Below are 25,584 nucleotides of genomic sequence, written 5' to 3' on the forward strand. Positions count from 1 at the left end.
GTCTTAATGAAATTAAACAATGGATGTCCGCTAACTTTTTGCAACTCAACGCCAAAAAAACGGAAATGCTGATTATCGGTCCTGCTAGACACCGAACTCTATTTAATAATACAACTCTAACATTTGACAACCAAACAATTAAACAAGGCGACACGGTAAAGAATCTGGGTATTATCTTCGACCCAACCCTCTCCTTTGAGGCACACATTAAAAGCGTTACTAAAACGGCCTTCTTTCATCTCCGTAACATCGCTAAAATTCGCTCCATTCTGTCCACTAAAGACGCTGAGATCATTATCCATGCGTTTGTTACGTCTCGCCTCGACTACTGTAACGTATTATTTTCGGGTCTCCCCATGTCTAGCATTAAAAGATTACAGTTGGTACAAAATGCGGCTGCTAGACTTTTGACAAGAACAAGAAAGTTTGATCACATTACGCCTGTACTGGCTCACCTGCACTGGCTTCCTGTGCACTTAAGATGTGACTTTAAGGTTTTACTACTTACGTATAAAATACTACACGGTCTAGCTCCATCTTATCTTGCCGATTGTATTGTACCATATGTCCCGGCAAGAAATCTGCGTTCAAAGGACTCCGGCTTATTAGTGATTCCCAAAGCCCAAAAAAAGTCTGCGGGCTATAGAGCATTTTCCGTTCGGGCTCCAGTACTCTGGAATACCCTCCCGGTAACAGTTCGCGATGCCACCTCAGTAGAAGCATTTAAGTCTCACCTTAAAACTCATTTGTATACTCTAGCCTTTAAATAGACTCCCTTTTTAGACCAGTTGATCTGCCGTTTCTTTTCTTTTTCTTCTATGTCCCACTCTCCTGTGTGGAGGGGGTCCGGTCCGATCCGGTGGCCATGTACTGCTCGCCTGTGTATCGGCTGGGGACATCTCTGCGCTGCTGGTCCGCCTACGCTTGGGATGGTTTCCTGCTGGCTCCGCTGTGAACGGGACTCTCGCTGCTGTGTCTTGGATCCTCCTTGGACTGGACTCTCGCGACTGTGTTGTATCCATTGTGGATTGAACTTTCGAAGTATCCTGTTAGATCCGCTCGACATCCATTGCTTTCCTCCTCTCTAAGGTTCTCATAGTCATCATTGTCACCGACGTCCCACTGGGTCATTATTGTCACCAATGTCCCACTGGGTGTGAGTTTTCCTTGCCCTTATGTGGGCCTACCGAGGATGTCGTGGTGGTTTGTGCAGCCCTTTGAGACACTAGTGATTTAGGGCTATATAAGTAAACATTGATTGATTGATTGATTGAATGTTTACTAGTGATTTAGGGCTATATAAGTAAACATTGATTGATTGATTGATTGAATGTTTACTTATATAGCCCTAAATCACTAGTGTCTCAAAGGGCTGCACAAACCACCACGACATCCTCGGTAGGCCCACATAAGGGCAAGGAAAACTCACACCCAGTGGGACATCGGTGACAATAATGACCCAGTGGGACGTCGGTGACAATGATGACTATGAGAACCTTGGAGAGGAGGAAAGCAATGGATGTCGAGCGGGTCTAACATGATACTGTGAAAGTTCAATCCACAATGGATCCAACACAGTCGCGAGAGTCCAGTCCAAAGCGGAGCCAGCAGGAATCCATCCCAAGCAGAGGCGGATCAGCAGCGCAGAGATGTCCCCAGCCGATACACAGGCAAGCAGTACATGGCCACCGGATCGGACCGGACCCCCTCCACAAGGGAGCTTGGGACATAGAAGAAAAAGAAAAGAAACGGCAGATCAACTGGTCTAAAAAGGGAGTCTATTTAAAGGCTAGAGTATACAAATGAGTTTTAAGGTGAGACTTAAATGCTTCTACTGAGGTAGCATCTCGAACTGTTACCGGGAGGGCATTCCAGAGTACTGGAGCCCGAACGGAAAACGCTCTATAGCCCGCAGACTTTTTTTGGGCTTTGGGAATCACTAATAAGCCGGAGTCCTTTGAACGCAGATTTCTTGCCGGGACATATGGTACAATACAATCGGCAAGATAGGATGGAGCTAGACCGTGTAGTATTTTATATGTAAGTAGTAAAACCTTAAAGTCACATCTTAAGTGCACAGGAAGCCAGTGCAGGTGAGCTAGTACAGGTGTAATATGATCAAACTTTCTTGTTCTTGTCAAAAGTCTAGCAGCCTCATTTTGTACCAACTGTAATCTTTTAATGCTAGACATGGGGAGACCCGAAAATAATACGTTACAGTAGTCGAGGCGAGACGTAACAAACGCATGGATAATGATCTCAGCGTCTTTAGTGGACAGAATGGAGCGAATTTTAGCGATATTACGGAGATGAAAGAAGGCCGTTTTAGTAACGCTTTTAATATATATATATATATATATTATATGAATATTACACACACACACATATATATATATTACACACACACATATATATACTATATATATATATATATATATACATATGCATACAGTATATATGTGTGTGTATATAATAAAATAATACATTATTGAATTGACAAATGTACATATATTTTCATCTGCTTAGCGACAATATATACATATATATATATATTACACACACACACACACATACATATATATGTATATATATATATATGTATGTGTATATATATATATATATATATATATATGTATATATATATATATGCATATATATATATATATATATATATATATATATATATGTGTGTGTATATAATAAAATAATAAATTATTGAAATGGACAAATGTACATTTATTTTCATCTGCTTAGCAACTGGAAAGTAAAAGAGCTAAAGTTATTACTTTTCCTCTTTAAAATTACACATTCAATATAATATAATAAAAGGGAAAAGCGGTAGAAAATGGATGAATAAAACAATATGATAATTAAATATTGGTTCTGTTTTCAACAGTAAAACTTTAATCTTTTTATTTTTTAGGTACGCGCAATAAAGAATAAACTAGAACACATCAGAAAAATGACCGGAGCATCGTAGTCATGGCAACAGCCTTGTAACAGTATGGTTGTCTCACAACCTTTGACCTTCCCTCGGGGCGTTCTGCAGTTATGACATCAAAACCCAAATGAGAGGAGGCGTCGCCTGTCGGAGTTTAAATAATAATAACAAGTTTTCCTTCAATACACAAAAAAAGTATCAGAGTTTGAATGGTCCATATTGCCCAGGTTACCATGGCAACCAGGCCCTGAGGCCTCGGGCGTGAGGCGTCCCACCAGACCTGCGAGCGCGGCGGCTTTATTAACTCGGCGCATGCTAATTCAGCATCTAGCCATCTACGCTATCGATCATCGGTGTCGTGCTTACCCAGGGCGACGCCCCCAAAGCTCCAATGGGCGGGGCCTCACATGGAGACAATCGGTTGTATCATCATTCAAATCGCTCAACTTCTTTTTACACTTATATCTTTGCAGCGTTCACTCTGTTGCCCTGACAACGCTAAATGTTTTTTTTTTGGAACAGTCCTTATCCACAAGCTCCGCCCCCCACGCCGGCATCAGCACTAGCATCGGCTGCTTCGTTTACTTCTTCGGAGGTCAGCGGTCGGACAGGAAGCACTTCCTGTCTGACACTTTCGACCAATGACAGCATTGACGAGGGTGGGCGGGGGATTTGCAAAGTTCACACTTCTTTCTGGCCGCTTTCATCCAAAGGTCAACCGAGCCGACAGTTTATGATGTGTGACATTTGGACGGAGGATTCTTCATTCAAGCGGACACAAATAATAATAAAAAAAAAAAACAATTTCACTGACCTTTGACCATTTGGAGGAACATCTGAAACGTGCAGGTCAATAAAAACAGGAGAAAACATCAAAGTAAATGCGTTTATTTCTTCTAAAAGAGCCATCAGAACCATGACTTAGCACAAAGATGACAGGAAACAGGAGGACAAGCTGATTGGCTGAACACAAGGAGGGGGCGGGGTTAATGAGGCCACGACACTCCCCCCCGCAATGGAGTGCAGCCTGGTTCTGACTAACGGTTCTGTTGGTACCAAATGAACAGAATGTTTTGTTCAATGGGAATATATTTAATGTTGGCAGGAAGGACATCGCAGTTAGACAGCGTCTGATTGGCTGTCAGGTTCTGGCTGGTTGGAACAGAGAACTGAACAAAGTGAACGGCACAAACGTAAACAAATATATGCAGATGTCTCATGTCCATGTGGGCGGAGCTAAAAGGGCAGGGCGGAGCCTTATCGAAGTTGAAATGTCTATTAGGAGAAAGAAAGGTTCTAGAACAGGGGTGTCCATTTTTGACAAAAGGGCTTAAAACAAAACAAAATAAATAACGATCTACAGATTTAAATGTTTAAAGTAAAAAAAATGAAAAAATCTATGACTTATTTTTGACACTTTTATGAGTGGGACCCTTTTGGTTCCCCAAGAACTTTAGTGTTATTTTTATTTTTTTTAAACAACATTTCTCAAAAAATTATAATGAATTAAAACCAATGTTGTTATGACCTATTTAACAATTAAAAATCATCATAATGTTATGTAATCCATAACATTATAATAGCTCTAATGACTTTGCATCAAATATTCCATTTTAAATATTTTGGGGGAAAAATATTGAGTATTTGTGTGTTTGCCATATAAAAAACTACATTTCCTTTGCCCCAAATGGCATTAAACAAAATAATAAAAAAACATTTAAAAAAAGATGGTTATTAATCGGCAAATAGATCTGAAGGTGATCACGAGATTTAAGTGTTGAAAGTAAAAAAAACAAAAAAAAAATAAAAACATCAATGACTTATTTTTGACATTTTTAAGAGTGGTTCCCTTTTGGGTCTACAGGAACCATAGTGGGATTTTTTCTTAAACTGTCATTTCTCAAAAAAAATACAATTAATTAAAATCAATGTTGTAATTGACCAATTCAAGGCTCCAATTACTTCACCTCAAATATTCCACTTTGAAATATTTTTTTGGGGAAAACTATTGCTTATTTTGTGTTTTTTTCCCATATAAAAAAGCAAAACAAATATGAAACAATAATAACTTGTAACGGATGAATTGCCCTGAAGTTTATCTCCAAATTTAAGTGTGTGTGTGTGAGTGTGTGTATATATATATATATATATATTTATATATATATATATATATATATATATATATATATATATGTGTGTGTGTATACATATATATATATATATATATCCATCCATCCATTTACTACCGCTTATTCCCTTTTGGAGTCGCTGGCGCCTATCTCAGCTACAATCGGGCGGAAGGCGTGGTACACCCTGGACAAGTCGCCATCTCATCGCAGGGCCAACACAGATAGACAGACAACATTCACACTCACATTCACACACTAGGGCCAATTTAGTGTTGCCAATCAACCTATCCCCAGGTGCATGTCTTTGGAAGTGGGAGGAAGCCGGAGTACCCGGAGGGAACCCACGCATTCACGGGGAGAACATGCAAACTCCACACAGAAAGATCCCGAGCCGGGATTTGAACCCAGGACTGCAGGACCTTCGTATTGTGAGGCAGACGCACTAACCCCTCTTCCACCGTGAAGCCCTATATATATATATATATAGATATAAATGACTTCTGTCCAGGGTGTAGTCCGCCTTCCGCTCGATTGTAGCTGAGATAGGCACCAGCGCCCCCTGCTACCCCAAAAGGAATAAGCGGTAGGAAATGGATGGATGGATATATGACTTATATACATTATTATATTATATACATACTTATACACTTATATCAGTCGGACCCTTTCGGATCCCCAAGAACTCTAGCGGAAATTTTTCTCCGTTTCTCAAAAAATGATAATGAATCAATGTTATGATGAATTATTCAGCTATATTTAAGGCTCCAATTACTTTACTTCAAATATTCCACTTCGAAATATTTTTCGGGAAAACTATTGCTTATTTTGTGTTTTTTTTCATATAAAAACTAAGTTTTGTTTGACAATAAGTGCATAAAACAAAACAAAAAAAATATGAAAAAATAATAACTTATAATGAAAAAAATTGCATATATATATATATATATATATATATATGTCTTAATTAGATCATCCAGAGAATAGCGCTCGATACCGTGGTAGAGCACAATATATGTATGTGTGGGAAAAAATCACAAGACTACTACATCTCTACAGAACTGTTTCATGAGGGGTTCCCTCAATCATCAGGAGATTTTAATGGAAGCGTTCACATACCATGGTTTGTATAGGGCACAGCACGGGTAGGTACAGGCAGGCGTAGGGGCGTGGTGATTGGCTCATGTGTTACCTAGGAGCGTTGTGATTGGCTCAAACACCTCCTAGGTAACACATGAGCCAATCACCACGCCCCTACGCCTGCCTGTACCCATCCACTCTGTGCCCTATATAAACCATTGTATGTGAATGCTGCCATTAAAATCTCTTGATGATTGAGGGAACCCCTCATGAAACAGTTCTGTAGAGATGAAGTAATCTTCTGATTTTTCCCACACACATATATATATATATATATATATATATATATGCACTTAAATTTGGAGATAAACTTTAGATCAATTCCTTCATTATTGGTTATTCTTTTTTCATATTTGTCTTGTGAGACCCTTATGAGTCCCCAGGACGAAATTTAAGGGGAGCCCTAATGGTAAACAAAAAAATATCATATATGAAAAATATCAGAATGCTTCAGAGAGGGGCCCACAGTGGAAAAAGTTTGGATACCCCTGATCTAGAAGGACGCAAGAAGCTTATTTACAGTCTTTGCTAGCATGAACGCTAACGTTGTGCTTGTTAACCGTCCAGCCCGCCTCGTGATGGGCGGGGCCAACTCAAGCCTCACAGGTTCAGTTACAAAACGGAGGATCCCTCGCCGTGGCGCCGCTCCAAGCCCTTTTGATGATCGCCGGCAGCAGGAAGCTGAAGAGCAGGAAATGGTCAAACGGTCACCTCGTTCTTCCCGCCGCGGTACGTGTGGTGGTGTCCCGGGATGAACTGCAGGTGGTCAACCGTGTGCGTCCGCCGTGAGGCGAAGGCCTGCCTCTTGCCGGCGCTGGCGTGGTGGTTGATCGTCAACGTATTGTAGGCGTCGCCGGGCTGAGAGTGCATCTTGGTCATCTTGTGGCGGTCCATGACGGGCGTGGTGGGGAGCAGCATGTCGGCGTGGGGACATGGCGCGCGCCATGGCCTTCTCTCGGAACTTGTCACGCCGCATGGCGGGTGACAGCAGAGGATCCTGGGAGTGCAGGCGGTCCGCCGACAGCAGCTGCTCGTCCGAGAGGTGGCGGCTGCTCCCGTACGCCGCCGCCGCCACCGCGCCGTACGAGGACAGGCCGTAGTCCCCGCGGCGCGGCGTCCTGGGCGGGGACAGGACGTGGTCCTGGGACAAGGCCCGCTGCACGCGGCGAGGGCGCTGCCGCTGCTGGTGGTGATGGGGCTGGTCGTTCATCTTCATCATGTGGGCGGGGCCTCGGCCGCCAAAGTCAGCGTGGTGATGCTTCCTGCCGTAGAAGTCGTCCACGTCCTTGTCACCTGACACACAAAACCGTCTTCGTCAGGACAAACGAGAGACAGAGAGCGCCAAGATGGCCGACATTGATGGTCATCGTCCGTGATGATGTCATCGGTCAAGGCACAAGGGGGACGAGTTTTTTGATGTCTCACCTGACTCCGCCCCCTTTCCTTCCTAATGACCACTCAGTCTATAGCAACATTGCCTCTCTTATTTTTCTTTACATTTAGCATGACATCACACTCAACACAACATGGCCCCGCCTCCTGATTCAAAGATTCAGTCTACATGCTAGCTGTGCATCACTTCCTGTCTTGATTCATTACTCAGCATCAACGCCGCTGGCGAGTCCTCGCCATCATTGTCGCCATCATTGTCGCCATCATCATCATCACAATTAGCACGACGGCGAGCGGTGATACAGAAGGAAGTTGCTAACGAGTGCTAATTAGCGTCTGTCAAGTGACATGCTTCCAAAACCATTTTTATTAAAGCTGCAAATTAATGTTTATTTCTTCCTTTTTAGCACATGAAGACATTTTTTTTCATTTGAAATGTAATTTACATGTTTCATGTGTTTTTATTGGGATTAAAATGTTTATATGTGACTTGTTGTGTTTATTACTGTTTCATAAGGTTTGAATGTAATTTAATGTGATAACATGTCAATTAATGCAATTTTTTATGTTTTATTATGATTTATTGTTGGGTTTTATTGTGTTTTAATGTCAATTACTGGGGTTTAATATAACTGAATAACTTTTTAATTTGTGTTGTTATGTAATACAATAGGTTTGAACCTGATTTACAATTTAATTTAATTTAATTTAATATGAGTTAATATGATTAAGAATGATTAAATACGGGTAATGTGATTAAATATGAGTTAGTGTAATTACATGGAAAACATGAGTTAATGTAATCAAATGTGATTAAATACGAGTAATGTGATTAAATGTGATAAAATAAGAGTTAACATGATCAAATGTGATTAAATGTGAGTTAATGTTATTAAATGTGATAAAATATGAGTTAATGTGATTACATGGGAAACATGAGTTAATGTGATCAAATGTGATTAAATATGAGTTAATGTGATTATATTGGAAACATAGGTTAAAGTAATCAAATGTGATTAAATATGAGTTAATGTGACTAAATATGAGTTAATGTAATTACATGGGAAACATGAGTTAATGTAATCAAATGTGATTAAATATGAGTTAATGTGATTAAATGTGATAACATTTGAGTTACTGAGATTAAATATGAGTTAATGTAATTATATTGGAAACATGGGTTAAAGTAATCAAATGTGATTAAATATGAGTTAATGTGACTAAATATGAGTTAATGTAATTACATGGGAAACATGAGTTAATGTGATCAAATGTGATTAAATATGAGTTAAAGTGATTAAATGTGAAAACATTTGAGTTAATGTGATTAAATATGAGTTAATGTAATTGCATGGGAAACATGAGTTCATGTGATCAAATGTGATTAAATGTGATAACATTTGAGTTAATGTGATTAAATATGAGTTAATGTAATTGCATGGGAAACATGAGTTAATGTGATCAAATGTGATTAAATATGAGTTAATGTGATTAAATGTGATAAAATAAGAGTTAACGTGATCAAATTTGATCAAATGTGAGTTAATGTGAATAAATATGAGTTAATGTGATTACATGAGAAACATGAGTTAATGTGATCAAATGTGATTAAATATGAGTTAATGTGATTACATGAGAAACATGAGTTAATGTGATCAAATGTGATTAAATATGAGTTAATGTGATTACATGTGATAACATTTGAATTAATGTGATTAACCCTCCACCTCCCGAAATCAGAGGTCTCAAGGTTGACAAGTATGGATTAAATATGAGTTAATGCAATTGAAAGTGTGTTAATGTGATTAAATACGATTAAATATAAGTTAAGGTGATAACATGTGATTAAAAATGAATGATATGATTGAATGTGAGTTTGTGGGTTCTTCCGAGGATGTTGTAGTCGTAATGATTTGTGCAGTCCTTTGAGACATTTGTGATTTGGGGCTATATAAATAAACATTGATTGATTGATTGATTGATTGTGATTAAAAGTGAGTTAATGTGATTGAATGTGAGTTATTGTGATTAAAAAAAAAGTTAATGTGATTAAAATGACTTAATATGATTGAATGTGATTACATGTGAGTTAATGGGATTAAATGTGACATAATGCGCCTAAAAGTGAGTTTTGGGAATAAATGTATATTGAAGTTATTTAATGTGATTGACTGTGAGTTAATGTGAATACAAGTGAGTTAATTGGAATAAATGTGAGTTAATTTATTTAAAAGTGAGTTAATAAATCCTTCATGTACTGAATCAAAAATTTTCAAATTCAAGGATTTTGGGCATTTGCCAACAGCTAACATTTTGTCACAAAGCAAACTTTACCGAAAACAATTCTTCTCAACAAAAGAGGATAAATATAACCTGAGAGAAAAATCTGACTTAAAACATTAGTATGCACGTACGACACTTAATACCTTCAGTAATCAGCACGTGGAATGAATGGATGAATAAACACTGTGCTAATATGATCCACTTGAAGAGGCGGGGTCGAGAGTGTTTACTTAAGTCTGATTGGAGGCTGAGCTCGTAGGCGGGCGGCAGGTGGTTGAGGTTCTGGAAGGATCTGGAAAGCGAAACGTCGTACGGCTCGGTGGCGGCCGTCAGGATGTTGTTGTTCCGCTGGGGTCTCTCTGGGGGAGGAGGAAAAGCAGCGTGGTCAGTATGGCGCCGAGGGCGGGGCTTACACTGGCTGGGGGGGAAGTAGGGACACAGACTGAGGGGGTTACATGACCTGTGATGTCATCGAGTTGTCAGCAATAGTTCATGTTTGCTATCTTGGAACATTCCGAAAGCTGATATTGCAATGTGGGTCAGGCGAGGGGGGCGGGGACACACACAAAGGAAGTGGCGGCGAGGCGACGGTAACGACAAGCTAGCATGTGTGTGCGTGCGCGCGTAGCAGGAAGCGGATACACATGGTCACGACGTGCATGTGTATGACTCACCGTAGCGCACGTGTCTGCTTGCTGACAAAGCCAAAGAAGAAGCGTCAATGACAAGATACTGATAGTGCGCGCCATAGGCTCCTCCCCTTCCTCAAACATCACAGCTGACTGTAGCAAACATGACTTCGGCGCTGACATCCCAACAAGAGCGACGGCGTTCTTACCCAGCTGAGGCGTGAGGGCGCCACTGAGGTCCAGGTGACTGTGCTGGTAGTCATGGTGATGCTGGTTACCTGGGGAGAGGGACAGGGGGTCAAAGGTCAACAGCGGCTACTGAAACACAAGTCTGGAAAGTCAATAGGGGTCTTGTGACGTTCAAAATCAACATTATAATTATTATCATTATTTTGGGAGTGGGCGGAGCCAACATGACCATACAACTTGTCCAGGTCCAAATAGTGAACCGGGAAGTTCCGAGCATCAGAAGCTCTCACACGCTTGAACCTCATGTAGAAAAATGTTTCTACAATAAATAAATACTGTAGTATTTAAAAAAAAAAAAAGAAAAAAGAAATCCCCCAAAACTTCTTTTTCTTCCCCGTTTTTGTAGCTGCACATACAAAATAAGTCAATTTGCAAATTGTGCACAAAATCAGAAAAACGAATTGTTTTCCGTTGTGGGTCCATGAAAAAACAAGTTACTTTGTTTTATGTAGAAAAATGAATAAATGCCTGATGCACATATTCAATATGAAGAAGAACATGTTTTCAGTGACAAATTTCTCCTATTGAATTGTGTTTTTAATTGCTTCGTGAAAAGAATCGGAATAGTGTGTTGTTGTTGTTTTTAATAATGAGCTAGGAGTGTGCACGTGTATTGTGATCATACACGTGTACTATAATCATACCTGTGAGATTTCTGCATTAACCACACGGACGGTAGTCACAGATTACATTATCAAACTTCTTTGACAATCAAACCATGGTTTGTGTTATTATGAATGAAACTGGTATCTAAACATGGACGTGTAGCTCCTCCTCTGAATGCAAGTGCTCCTACAGCAGGGACACAGATGATTTATTTATACAAAATACACAATTTGGCAAGACGCCAACGCAATGCAGGTCATTTTTTTTAAACTGTCATTAAAAGTGTTTTTCTGTCCTTTTTGTGTCGAACTGTTTGAAAAAGTATGATGTGTGATTTTAATTTCCTTGAAAAAAAAATATTATATATATTTATCTGCAATTAAGTGCAGTTAAATTTGAGTTAACTATGAACAAACAACGATTAATCGCTGTATATATATATATATATATATATATATACATACATATATATATATATATATATATACATACATATATAAGTGTGTATATATACATATACATATATAGATACATATGTACATATATACACATACATATGTGTGTGTGTGTGTGTATATATATATATATATACATATATATATATATATATATATATATATATATGTATATATATATATATATATATATATATATATATATATATATATATATATATATATATATATATATATATATATATATATATATATATATATATATATATATATATATATATATATATAGGGCTTCATGGTGGCAGAGGGGTTAGTGCATCTGCCTCACAATACGAAGGTCCTGAGTAGTCAGGGTTCAATCCTGGGTTCGGGATCTTTCTGTGTGGAGTTTGCATGTCCTCCCCGTGAATGCGTGGGTTCCCTCCGGGTACTCCGACTTCCTCCCACTTCCAAAGACATGCACCTGGGGATAGGTTGATTGGCAACACTAAAATTGGCCCTAGTGTGTGAATGTGGGTGTGAATGTTGTCTGTCTATCTGTGTTGGCCCTGCGATGAGGTGGTGACTTGTCCAGGGTGTACCCCGCCTTCCGCCCGATTGTAGCTGAGATAGGCACCAGCGCCCCCTGCGACCCCAAAGGGAATAAGCAGTAGAAAATGGATGGATGGATGGATATATACATATATATATATATATATATATATATATATATATATATATATATATATATATATATATATATATATATATATATATATATATATATACAATTATTAATTTATACCAAAGGAATGACCATACATGTGAGTGAAGTCCATCTGAATAGTTTTGTGGATATGATGAGCGTAGTTTTTGTAGTCAAGTCCTTGTTTTTGTAGTCAAGTCCTTTTTTTGGTAGTCAAGTCCCTGTTTTTGTAGTCAAGTCCACATTTTTGTAGTCAAATCCATGTTTTTGTAGTCAAGTCCTTGTTTTTTTAAGTCAAGTCCAAATTTTTGTAGTCAAATCCATGTTTTTGTAGTCAAGTCCAAGTATTTGTAGTCAAGTACATGTTTTTGTACTCAAGTCCTTGTTTTATTATAGTCAAGGCCTTGTTTTTGTGGTTAATTCATTGTTTTTGTAGTCGAGTCTTTGTTTTTGTAGTCAAGTTCATGTTTTTGTAGTCAAGTCCTTGTTTTTGTAGTCAAGTCCAAATTTTTGTAGTGAAATCCATGTTTTTGTAGTCAAGTCTAAGTTTTTGTAGTCAAGTCCTTGTTTTTATAGTCAAGTCCTTATTTTTGTAGTTAAGTCAATGTTTTTGTAGTCAAGTCTGTTTTTGTAGTCAAGTTCATGTTTTTGTAGTCAAGTCCTTGTTTTTGTAGGCAAGTCCATGTTTTGTTAGTCAAGTCCTTGTTTTGTTAGTCAAGTCCTTGAACATGATGTCCAGGAAGCAACACTTGGACTTTTCTTGTCTTTCAAAAGTCTTCTTCACTTTTTCAATTTGAGGGGTGGAGCATCTGATCGTCCTGCATATTGATATTTAAATATAAATATAAATATAAATATGTCTTCCGCTGATGTGTGACAAAACAACCTTGGAAATGTCATCAATCTTCGCTTCTGGAGAAAAACTTTCCTCAAGGGAACATTCCTGAATGTCAGGACCTGAAGGACTCGTCCCTCCTATGTTATGCCACGTCTGGACCAGAAGGACTTGTCCCTCCTCTGTGTGTGTTTGGTCTTCAATATTTCGAGGAGGTACGACGAGGATAAGCACAGATTTATCTGATGTCTTCGTTGTTAGCTCAGAAGTAACATCACACAAAGCTGCCGCTAGCCTCGCCCTCAGGGTCACGTGACCAGCATGATGACATCATAGGTGACATTATTTGCCGATGTGACACTTCTATGTCTTCTGGCCTTTGTCCCGCCATAATCGCTGCATGAAGCTCCTGTGTGGACGAGCACACGGCCTCCAAAGCGTCCGTGGGTCTGCTCGCCATGATGACATCATCGTCTCCATTGATTGTGGCTCGTGTGTCGCAGCTTCCATCTTCTTCCAGTCAGGACACACGAGAAGGCTCGTTGAATTCCGGAGTGAAACTCAGCCGTTGCTCCAAAGACGTGTTCCATCATCGCGTGTGAGAGGCGTCAAACATCCTAAGAGGGAGTGCGCTGACGACGACAAACTTAATGAACAGATGCGGCATGGTGGGTTTCCACGGTAACGCTTTAACCTCCAGTCAGCTTGTGGTCGTCTGTGGAGGCGCATGTGAGATGTGAAGCGATAACAGCGACGGTAATAAGATTGACAGCTGCTCGCTAATCTGTTGCCTAATTAAAGGTGAAGCAACACTGATGCTAATTAAAGAGGAAGACGCCTTCAGAGTGTCTAATGCTGAAACACTAACGTCGTGACATCATCGCACCGTGACATCATCACATCGTGACATCATTGCATTTTCACATCATCAGGTCATGATATCATCACATCGTGACATTAGGTCATGATATCATTGCATCGTGACATCGCATCATGACATCATCGCATCGTTACATCATCACATCGTGACATCATTGCATCATCGCATTGTGAGATCATCAGGTAATATATCATCGCATTGTGACATCATCAGGTCATTATATAACTGCATCGTGACATCCTAACATCGTGACATCATTGCATCGTGACATCATCGCATTGTGACATTAGGTTGAATATCATCACATCGTGACATCATAGAGTCATGATATCATCGCATCTTGACATCATTGTGTCGTGACATCATCAGGTCATGATATCATCACATCCCATCGTGACATTAGGTCATGTTATCCTCGTATTGTGGCATCCGCGCTTCATGACATCGTTCCATCGTGACATCATTGCATTGTGACATCATCACATCTTGACATCATTACATTATGACATCGCATTGTGACATCATTGCATTGTGACATCATCAGTTCATGATATCAGGTCGTGATATCATCGCATCGTGACATCATCACAATGTGACATTATCACATCATGACATCATCGGATCATGACATCCCATCATGGTATTATAGAGTCGTGACATTATCATCGCATCGTGACATCATTGCATCGTGACATCATCAGGTCATTATATCACTGCATCGTGACATCATTGCATCGTGACATCTTAACTTCATGACAACATTGCATCGTGACATCATCAGGTCATGATATCGTCACATTGTGACATTAGGTCATGATATCATCACATCGTGACATCATCGCATCTTGACATCCTTCCATCATGGCATCATCGCATCGTGACATTCCATTGTAACATCATCGCATCGTGACATTCCATTGTAACATCATTACATCGTGACATCATTCCATCATGACATCATTGCATCGTGACATCATCAGTTCATGATATCAGATCATGATATTATCGCATCGTGACATCCTCACAATGAGACATTATCACATCATGACATCATCGGATCATGACATCCCATCATGGCATTATCGGGTCGTGACATTATCATTGCATCGTGACATCATCAGGTCATGATATCATTGCATCGTGACATCCTAACATCATGACATCATTGCATCGTGACATCATCAGGTCATGATATCGTCACATTGTGACATTAGGTCATGATATGATCATATCGTGACATCATCACATCTTGACAGCCTTCCATCATGGCATCATCGCATCGTGACATCATTCCATCGTAACATCATCGCATCGTGACATCATTCCATCATGACATCAATGCATCGTGACATCATCGGGTCATGATATCATCGCATCTTGACATTATTGTGTCGTGACATCATCAGGTCATGATATCATCACATCGTGACATTAGGTCATGATATTTTCGCATTGTGGCATCCGCGCATCGTGACATCATTCCATCGTGACATCATCACATTGTGAATCATCACATCGTGACATCATTCCATTATGACATCATCACATCATAGGGTCATGACATTATCATATCATAAAATATCGCTTTGAGAAATTAGTGCATCGTGACATCGTCAGACTTTGACATCATTGGATGTAATATCATTCCATCACGACATAATCAGGTTGCGACATCATCACATCTTGACATCATCGCATCGTGACATCATCCCGTCTTAACATCATGACATTGTATCGTGACATCATTCTATCATGACATAATCAGGTCGTGACATCATCACATCATCGCATGGTGACATCATCACATAGTGACTTCACGAGTCATCAGGCTGACTTGATGGTGGAAAATGTTCTTCACTTACTGCTTGTCAGTACAACACACTTGCGCTCAGTAGCACTCTTTTCATGACAAATACATCATAGGAGTCTGGCACACAAGCTCGCACACACGCACACGCACACATGCACGCACGAACACACATTCATCCCGCCACACAAATGCATGCACGCACGCACGCACACACACACACACACACACACACAAACAAACGCGCGCACACACACTTCAGCAGTTAGCTAACACGATGCAGAAATACTAATTTTCTTCATAATTAATCTTTTTTTTAATAAGTTGTGACGTCTTTCCACTCCAAGGGCCTTAATTGCAAGTATACATGATCAGTTGTTTTAATATTGATCACAAGATGAACTACATATCCAGTCATCAAACAACAGAGAAAGATCATGAATGTTTCACAAAGACATCAATGAGAAGTGCTGAGCATCATTAAAATATTTTCTTTTACTTTTTTAACTTTCATCACCTTAACGTCCCAAAAAAGTGTTCAATAAACTTAAACGTAATGTTGACTTGAACATTTGATCTGTAATTTATTCCACATTGTTTCTGCACGAGAACCTATCAATTCTTTTCAATAATTAGGGTTTTTGTCTTAATATTTTTGGAGTCTGAAACAGAATAATTATATGTACTTTGATTGTAAAGGGAACATTGATTTGATTTCGGTACAATTCAATTTTTGTCTGATCTTCTTGTAGCAGTAAAATACTGCGCATGTCCAGCTTGCTTTTCAAAGTGACACAATAAGACAAGAAGCATAAATATGTAAGACATCAAGTATACAGGAAGTGAAAATATGTAAGAAAATATGCAGACAGGAAGACGAAATATGTAAGAAAATAAGCACACAGGGACCAGAAATATGTGGAAAAAAACAAGCAGATAGGAAGTAGAAATATGTAACAAAAGAATGCGGACAGGAAGTAGAAATATGTAAGAAAATTAGCACATAGGAAGGAAAAATATGTTGGAAAACAAGCAGAAAGGAAGCAGAAATATGAAAAAAAAAACAAGCAGACACAAAGTAGAAAAATGTAACAAAATAATGCAGACAACAAGTAGAAATATGTTGTAGTAAGAAAACAAGTAGACAGGACATAAAAAAAAGTAAGAAAACAAGCATAAAGGAAGTAAAAATATGTTAGAAAAAAAGTAGACAGGAAGTAAAAAATATATAGGAAAACAAGCAGAAATATGTAAGAAAATAAGAAGACAATAAGCAGAGATACATACCAAAACAAGCATAAAGGACATAAAAAATATATAACAAACATGTAGACAGGAGGTACCAATATGTAACAAAAATGCAGACAGGAGGTGGACATATGTAAGAAAACAAGCAGACAGTAAAGATAAATATTTAAGCAAGAATACAAGAGGTAGAAATATGTAAGAAAACAAACAGACAGGAAGTAAAAATAAGTAAGAAACAAGCAGACAGGAAATAAAAATATGTAATAAAACAAGCAAACAGGAAGTAAACATATGCAAGAAAACAAGTAGGCCGGCACTCATCGAGGGTGGACGTTCCCCTTTCCTCTCCCTTATCTCTCCTGCTTGCTTCTTTGTTTTTTCTTGTCTTAACTTTCTTGTTTTCTCTTTTTGCACTGCTCTCCAAATCTAAACATTGGAACTATTTAACTGGCCTCAACAAAATTGACAAGATCTTGGGTTTGGGGGAACCTGCTGTCGTGACGAAGCGGTTGTTGCTGGACACACAACGGACTCTTGGTGGTGTCAGAGAGGAGAAGTCTAGCAAAACTCCTAGCCTTTATGGAAAACACCTCCCACCCACTACACTCGGACAATGCGGAGAGAATGAGCACGTCCAGTGGAAGGCTCAGACTCCAAAAATGCAACACGGAACGACACAGGAGGTCCTTCATACCGACAGCCATCAGACTGTATAATGCATATGTTCCTTGACTGCACTTAAATGTAGAATATATGTAGAATATATTTATATTATTCATATATTACTTATATAATATTGTGGCGGGCACTAAGACCATGCTCACACTTAGAGAAGGGGTGTGGTTTTGCGTTTTGGGAGAACACATAAAAAGTGCATGTTGTGTTGTGTTGTGAGATTCTCATGTTGGCAGTCTACAATAAAGACATTGAAGAGACAACGTTCTGTTTCTTGCATTTGCCACATTGGTGACCCCGACTATGTTTCACGCGGAAGAGGTGTCTTCATCGGCCATGTCGCCCCAGCTCCAGCAAACTGCGACTCCAGCAAACTGCAAACTTCCAGAGTTCTGGCAGAGCGACCCAGCATCATGGTTCCAGCACATCGAGTCACTTTTCAACCTGCGGGGAATCGACGGCGACGACTCCCGGTATCACCTGGTGGTGACAGCCCTCGACAAGGAGACTACTCGCCGCGCTATGCAGCTGTTGCGAGACCCTCCACAGAGCGGCAAGTACACAGCCCTCAAGAATCTCCTGCTTCAAAGATTCACTCTGACTGACGCTGAGAGGGCGGATAGACTTCTTTCCCTGCCGGGTTTGGGCGATGGCACCGCCGTGGATTTGATGGACAGTATGCTGTAGCTGCTGGGATCCAAAGAAGGCGGGTTCATTTTCCTGCATCTTTTCTTGCGGCGGCTTCCACCTGCAGCCCGTGCAGCGCTAGCTAACTCCACTTCCCTGGCCTCCCGCGATTACCGGGGATTGGCTGAAGAAGCTGACCGGGTGCTGGTGGCTTCCAGACGGTTTGCCGTGCAGAGCGTGGAAGCGCTCCCGCTGCAGACGGCGGAGGACGCCGACCCAGCAGTAGTGGCGGGAGTCACTACCCGGAAAAGGCGCGAAACTGGCCAGTGCTTCTTCCATCAACGTTTTGGCGCCAAAGCCCAACGGTGTGTCCCTCCTTGCTCCTTCACGGCCCCGGGAAACTCCAACGCCGGCGTTCAGTAGCGGCTGTGGGCGCCGGCGAAACAAGCAAGCGGCTTTTCATCGCTGACTCGTCGTCAAGGAGACGTTTCCTGGTGGACTCCGGTTCGCAAGTCAGCCTGCTACCTGCCACAAAAGGGGACAAGGCGACAGGTGGCTGCGGGCCGCTGCTGAGTGCCGCCAACGGCTCATCAATCGACACTTTCGGCTCCAGGTTGGTGACTGTTTGCTTCAATGGACGTAATTTCCAGTGGAATTTTATCATCGCCGCCATCACAGTCCCCATTATTGGCGCGGATTTTCTGTGTGCTAATGGACTGCTTGTTGATGTTGCTAACCGCCGATTGATTGATGCTGTGTCTTTTTCATCTTTTACATGTAAGGCAGGGGGACTTGGACCGTTAACACACGCTAATTATTCGGTATCTGGTGACGTTTTTCAGCGTTTGCTGGCGGATTTTCCGTCGTTAACCACTCCCGCTTTCTCCACCGCGGACACTAAACACGGCGTTGAACATTTTATTCCCACTGTGGGCCCGCCAGTTTTTGCGCGCGCGTGCCGTCTTGACGCGGCTAAATCGACCATTGCTAAAGAGGAGTTTGCTACTATGGAGCGTTTAGGCATCGTTAGACGTTCTAACAGCCCGTGGGCTTCCCCCTTGCACATGGTGCCTAAGTCAGACGGTTCCTGGCGCCCTTGTGGGGATTTTCGCCGCCTTAACAACATCATAACGCACGACCGCTACCCTATTCCGCACATCCAGGACTTTTCGGCGCGCCTGGCTGGTGCCGCCATTTTTTCAAAGGTAGACCTAGTTCGCGGTTATCACCAGGTTCCGGTGCGCGCCGAGGACGTGCCCAAGACGGCGGTAATGACCCCGTTTGGGCTTTTTGAGTTCCTGCGTATGCCTTTTGGCCTTGAGGGGGCAGCACAAAGCTTTCAAAGACTAATGGACTCAGTGTTGCGCGGGCTCAATTTTGTATTTGTTTATCTCGACGACATTTTGGTGGCGAGTCCTTCAGCTGAGGAGCACCAGTCACATCTAATACAGGTGTTCAAACGGCTTGACGAGCACGGACTGATCGTAAATCCTTCTAAATGTCAGTTTGGGCTGTCGGAGATTGATTTTTTAGGTCACCGTATTTCGTCGCAGGGTGCGATTCCTTTGCCTTCGAAGGTGCAGGCAGTGGCGGATTTTCCTCGCCCCTCCACTGTCAAAGTTCTGCAGGAGTTTTTGGGCATGATTAATTTTTATAATCGGTTCCTTCCGCGCGCTGCCCACCTCCTGCAGCCTGAACCTGCCCTACGTAACAAAAAGGCTAGCGATTCCCTCGAATGGACTCCTCAGCGGGTCCAAGCTTTTCAGAAGGCAAAATCCGCACTCGCAGGGGCTACTCTTCTCGCCCACCCTGTTTCCACGGCGCCCGTGGGTTTGACGACGGATGCGTCTGATGTCGCCGTGGCTGCTGTAGTTGAGCAGCGGGTGGCGAATGTGTGGCAGCCTTCAGTCGTAAACTGCGGGATAACGAGCGGAAGTACAGTGTATTTGACCGTGAATTGTTAGCACTATATCTCGCAACACGCCATTTTCGTTTTCTGTTGGAGGGTCGGTCTTTCACGGCTTTTGTGGACCACAAACCCCTGACGTTTGCCATGTCAAAGGTCACGGAGCCTTGGTCAGCCCGTCAACAGCGTCATTTGTCGTCTATCTCTGAGTTCACTACGGACATTCAGCATGTGGCCGGTAAGGCCAACCCTGTGGCCGACTGTCTCTCGCGCGTCCTTGTGTGCCCCGTGCAGCTTGGTTTAGTTTTTTCGGGAATGGCCGCTGACCAGCCCGACGACCCCGGCATCCGCGCACTCAAAGCTGAAGGTACGGCGCTTGTGCTCAAGGAGGTGGTGGTGCAGGACGGCGGTCCCTCCCTCCTCTGCGATGTGTCCACTGGCCGCCCGCGACCTGTCGTCCCGGTAGACTGGCGCCGCCGGGTTTTTGACGCGATACACTCCCTGTCACACCCTGGCGTTCGGGCTTCCGTCAAGTTGGTTGATGCCAAGTTTGTTTGGGCTGGCCTTAGGAAGGATGCTAGGCAGTGGGCAGCCGCATGCGTGGCATGTCAGCGCGCCAAGGTCCATCGGCACACTAAAGCGGCCCTCGAACCATTTACAATTCCGGTCAGGCGGTTTGACCACGTGCATGTGGACTTAGTTGGCCCCCTCCCTCCGTCGCAGGGTTATACACACTTGCTAACGATGGTGGATCGTAATACCAGATGGCCAGAAGCAGTTCCTCTTTCCTCCCTCCACTGCCTCTGTGGACGTTGCCCGTGCGTTTCTGTCGGCCTGGGTTGCGCGTTTTGGCACGCCATCCGATATCACCTCGGACAAGGGATCCCAGTTCGTGTCAGAGCTTTGGTCAGCGTTGGCGCAGTCATTGGGAGTGCAGGTGCACCGTACGACAGCCTACCACCCCCAAGCTAACGGCTTATGTGAACGTTTTCACCGGTCGCTTAAGGCGGCTCTGCGTGCGGCCATCGTGGATAGCAATTGGGTTGACCGTTTACTTTGGGTTATGCTCGGGTTGCGCTCGGCCCCTAAAGAGGATCTCGCTGCGGCCCCCGCTGAATTGGTGTTTGGTCAACCACTCCGTGTCCCGGGTGAATTTTTACCTGAGGGTGGCGCCCCGCGATCGTTTCACTTTTGGCCGAGGGAGTCCTTGGCTCCTGGCCCGGTCCACCACTGTTTCCCAAAATCATTTGTGCCATCAGAGCTTAAAAATGCCCGTTTTGTTTTTGTCCGTCACGACGCCCACCGTTCGCCCCTCCAACCCCCTTACGATGGCCCATTTAGGGTTCTAGAACGCGGTCCTAAGGTTTTTGTACTGGATATGGGCGGGCGTAGGGAATGCGTTTCTTTGGACAGGATTAAACCGGCGCATTGTATCGCAGGTGATGAGGTGCTGCCGGGCCAAGTCCCCCGCCGAAGTCGCCCTCCGAAATCTATTAGAGTTGAATGTCCTTCGCCTCCACAGGGCCCTGATATTGTTTTTTCCCCACAGGGTACACCCGCTCCACCGCGGGATGGACATTTTACCCGTTGCGGCAGGTGAGTGAGGCCCCCTGTTATGTATTCCCCATAACTTGCTGTCTGGGTGTTCGGGGGGGGGGGGGGGGGGGGGGGGGGGGGCTGTGTGGCGGGCACTAAGACCATGCTCACACTTAGAGAAGGGGTGTGGTTTTGCGTTTTGGGAGAACACATAAAAAGTGCATGTTGTGTTGTGTTGTGAGATTCTCATGTTGGCAGTCTACAATAAAGACATTGAAGAGACAACGTTCTGTTTCTTGCATTTGCCACAATATATTATTTATTATTATTATTGTTTATTGTGAGCGAACTGTGGTGCTGAATTTCCCCCAGGGATCAATAAAGCACTTTCTATTCTATTCTATAATGATGAGGATAATGAAAATGATGATAAGAATGATGAAGATAATGAAGACATAGAGAAGTAGTCTCCAGGAGGAGAGGAAGATGAGGGCAAACACGGCCGACTGGGAACGTCCTAAAATACAAGTAAAAGTGGGGCAGTGCACGTGGACGGACGTGCACGTAGCGCCGCAGGAGTGTTTAAAAGCAAGTTAGTGCTGAGCTCATCAATCATTCAATGTGTCTTGGCCGCCACCAGAGGCCAGGGGTCAGAATTGTAGGTACACTATATTGTAAAATGTATTTGGCCACCCATCCAAATGATGAGAATCAGGTGTTTTATACACTTGGCCAGGCCACAGGTGTATATAATCAAGCACTTAGGCATGGAGACTGTTTCTACAAACATTTGTGAAAGAATGGGCTGCTCTGTGATTTCCAGCATAGAACTGTCATAGGATGCCACCTGTGCAACAAATCCAGTCGTGAAATTCCCTCACTCCTAAATATTCCAAAGTCAAAACCGGCAATTTGGCCCGCGGGCTAGAGTTTGACACCCATGGTTTAAAACATCCACACACTCCACCCACCCTGGACTTTCAAGCCAGGTTGTTTCCCGGTTTTGAAAATTCCTGTAATTACCAGGAATTTCACTCCATTGAAAATGAATAGGCACTATACAAAGCTCTTCATATCCCACATTTATCATCCGATTCCAACCGTTCCAAAATCCACAAACTCCACCCACCCTGGACATTCCTGGTTACAAAAATTCCCTGATTACCAGGAATTTCCCCCCATTTTTGTATTTTTGTATTTAGTCTTGCGCAGAAATATCTGCGAGAAAGGAGACAACTGCGTCCTACGTCTACTTATCAACATAAATGGACTGTCAGTAATGTAGTTCTGGCTGTCAAAGTGTCCCAACGTGTCAGATTACCTACTCAGATGTCTCATGTGCAGGTAAAACGCAGGATTCATGATCTACAATAAATTTACAGGGAGCATGGAAGCGAGGAAACAGCAGACCACTCGATGTAAACATGGGGACACAGGAGGTGATCACGGCGCCACTATTAATAGTTTGTCTGCTTTAGCGCTTATAATAACAATATCACTAATACTTGGTTGATATCCAAGCCACGAAATGTAAATGGAGTATTGTTGGTGCTTTTTGAATGGTTAATAATGGAGCTCTCATTGGCTATGCTGTAAGCTGACTTTTATTTACATTTATATAGTATTTATATTGGGTTTCAAAAATATAACCATCCGTCGTCTTGTCTTTTAATAATGATTGCGAACAGGAGGCAAAATTCCATTTCATGTGATTGGAGATTGATTTAGTAGATGATGTGCATACACATTTTTTTACAAATACAAATAACTTTCTGCTTCTCAAGACCAACACAGATTAAAGACAACTTCCGTATTATTTTCTAAAAAGAATATTGAAATATTTACGGATGACTTTGGAGTAGTTTGATTAGCAGCAGGTGTCTTTGTAGGCTTTTCGCTGTTGTGATGCAGGTGTTTTAGCTGGCTAAGGATTTTTTTTTCTCTCCTCGTAGAACATTTGGTGCACATAGCACACAAATGGCCTGATTTACAAAGATCCTAACACCACGCGCTAAACAGCTTGTGCTATTTTTTGAAATACCATGTGTTATTAATGCGATCTACTAAGACTGGGTGTGCAATTGAAAATTTGTGCAGACCGCCTTATTTAAATTAGTATTTTGCATGTACTATACAGGGCTGTCACCATGGAGACACTCATTTACTGCACATTCATGTTTCTATGCTCCCACATTTGTATTATATTTTCAAACTTGCAGAAGACAAATATAAAAGCTACCTCTTTTTATGTACACTTTCGAAGCAGTCCAAAGTGCATCTGCAACCGAACCCTTTAAATTTTATTCAGCGCTTGTGAGAGCTAGGGTGCACTTAATGTGCAAAAAAAAAAATCCATGTAAGAGATAAGTTAATATTTTATAATAGTAACTCAAATGTGCAATTCTGTCAGCAGTTGTGTGTCAATGCAAACTGCCAAACCCCGGGAGGGCAACTGATATGCTTGAATGTTCAGGGTGGGTGGAGTGTGTGGATGTCAAAACGGTTCAAATCGGTTGAGAAATGTGGAATATGGAGAGCTTTGTATAGTGCCACAGGAATGGGGTGAGTAGGGCCGGCCTCGAAGCCAGCGACAGGTGAGTGGATTGTCCAGCTGGGACTGGTTATCTACTCACCTGTCGCCTTTATTAACAGCAGCCGGGCCGAGACACAAGAGTTGGAGTTGGAGCCAGAGGGAGAGACACAGGAAGCAGAGACACGCCGGACTGAAAAGTCCTAAATATAAATTGCTGGAAAGCAAAACCATACTGGTGTATGTCAATAAAAGACTTGATTCAACCGGTCTACCGGGGTCAAGAAAGATCTGTCGGCACCAGGAGAACCCTCCCAGCAAAGAGACTTTCACAGAAAACAAAACGCATCAATTGAATTTTGTTATGATCAGCCCCTCAACTCACAAAGAAGTTATGATATGATAAAAGGATGTTGCTGAATTGACAATGTGTCTAATATTTTTTTTATTTCGAACTGTCAAAAAAATTGACAGGACGGAGGATGGTCCATCGTATTTCTGTGCAGCAGGTTGACCTCCTTTCTCACAGTCTTTGTCAACCTGCCCCTACTTTTCGGACGGGAGTGTTGATAAATCACATTGCGTTTGCTAAATAATTATATTTGAATCTTCTTCTCTCAGTATTCTGGGCGTTTTTTGCATTTTTGCACGCCTTATTCTGGTCACTCAACAGACACAATCCTTTGCTCACAAGTTCAGTAGATCAGCTTTTCAGGTTTGCACGTGTTTTTAGTACACACGAATCTTTCGTAAATCAGGCCCTGAGAGAACTAAGTACACAGGTGTACACTGAGAATAGTAAGTGTAAGTATGCTAGTGTGCCAATTAAGAGCCAGTAAAAGAGTGACATCATTAAAGAGTGATGAAAAGAAAGTCCAAATGATGTTCAAATGGAGAACATGGACTTTGTTCTGCAGGGAGGAAAGACTGACCCAAAAATCATAAATCTTTCTTTTTCCACGTGCTGCTAGTGGAAAATCTCTCTCGCTCTCTTTGGAACGTTCAAGTGGAAAGTAAAGCAGAGAAAGAAGACA

General features: G+C 42.0%; 1 pseudogene; it reads right to left on the minus strand.

Annotated features, from left to right (window-relative positions):
* Positions 1 to 6,474: 6,474 nt before the first annotated feature.
* The window catches only part of LOC133556090 (protein shisa-6-like), a 107,961-nt pseudogene continuing 88,851 nt past the window's right edge, over positions 6,475 to 25,584 (minus strand).

Source organism: Nerophis ophidion, linkage group LG07 (assembly GCF_033978795.1).
Source record: "Nerophis ophidion isolate RoL-2023_Sa linkage group LG07, RoL_Noph_v1.0, whole genome shotgun sequence".
Lineage (NCBI taxonomy): Eukaryota > Metazoa > Chordata > Actinopteri > Syngnathiformes > Syngnathidae > Nerophis > Nerophis ophidion.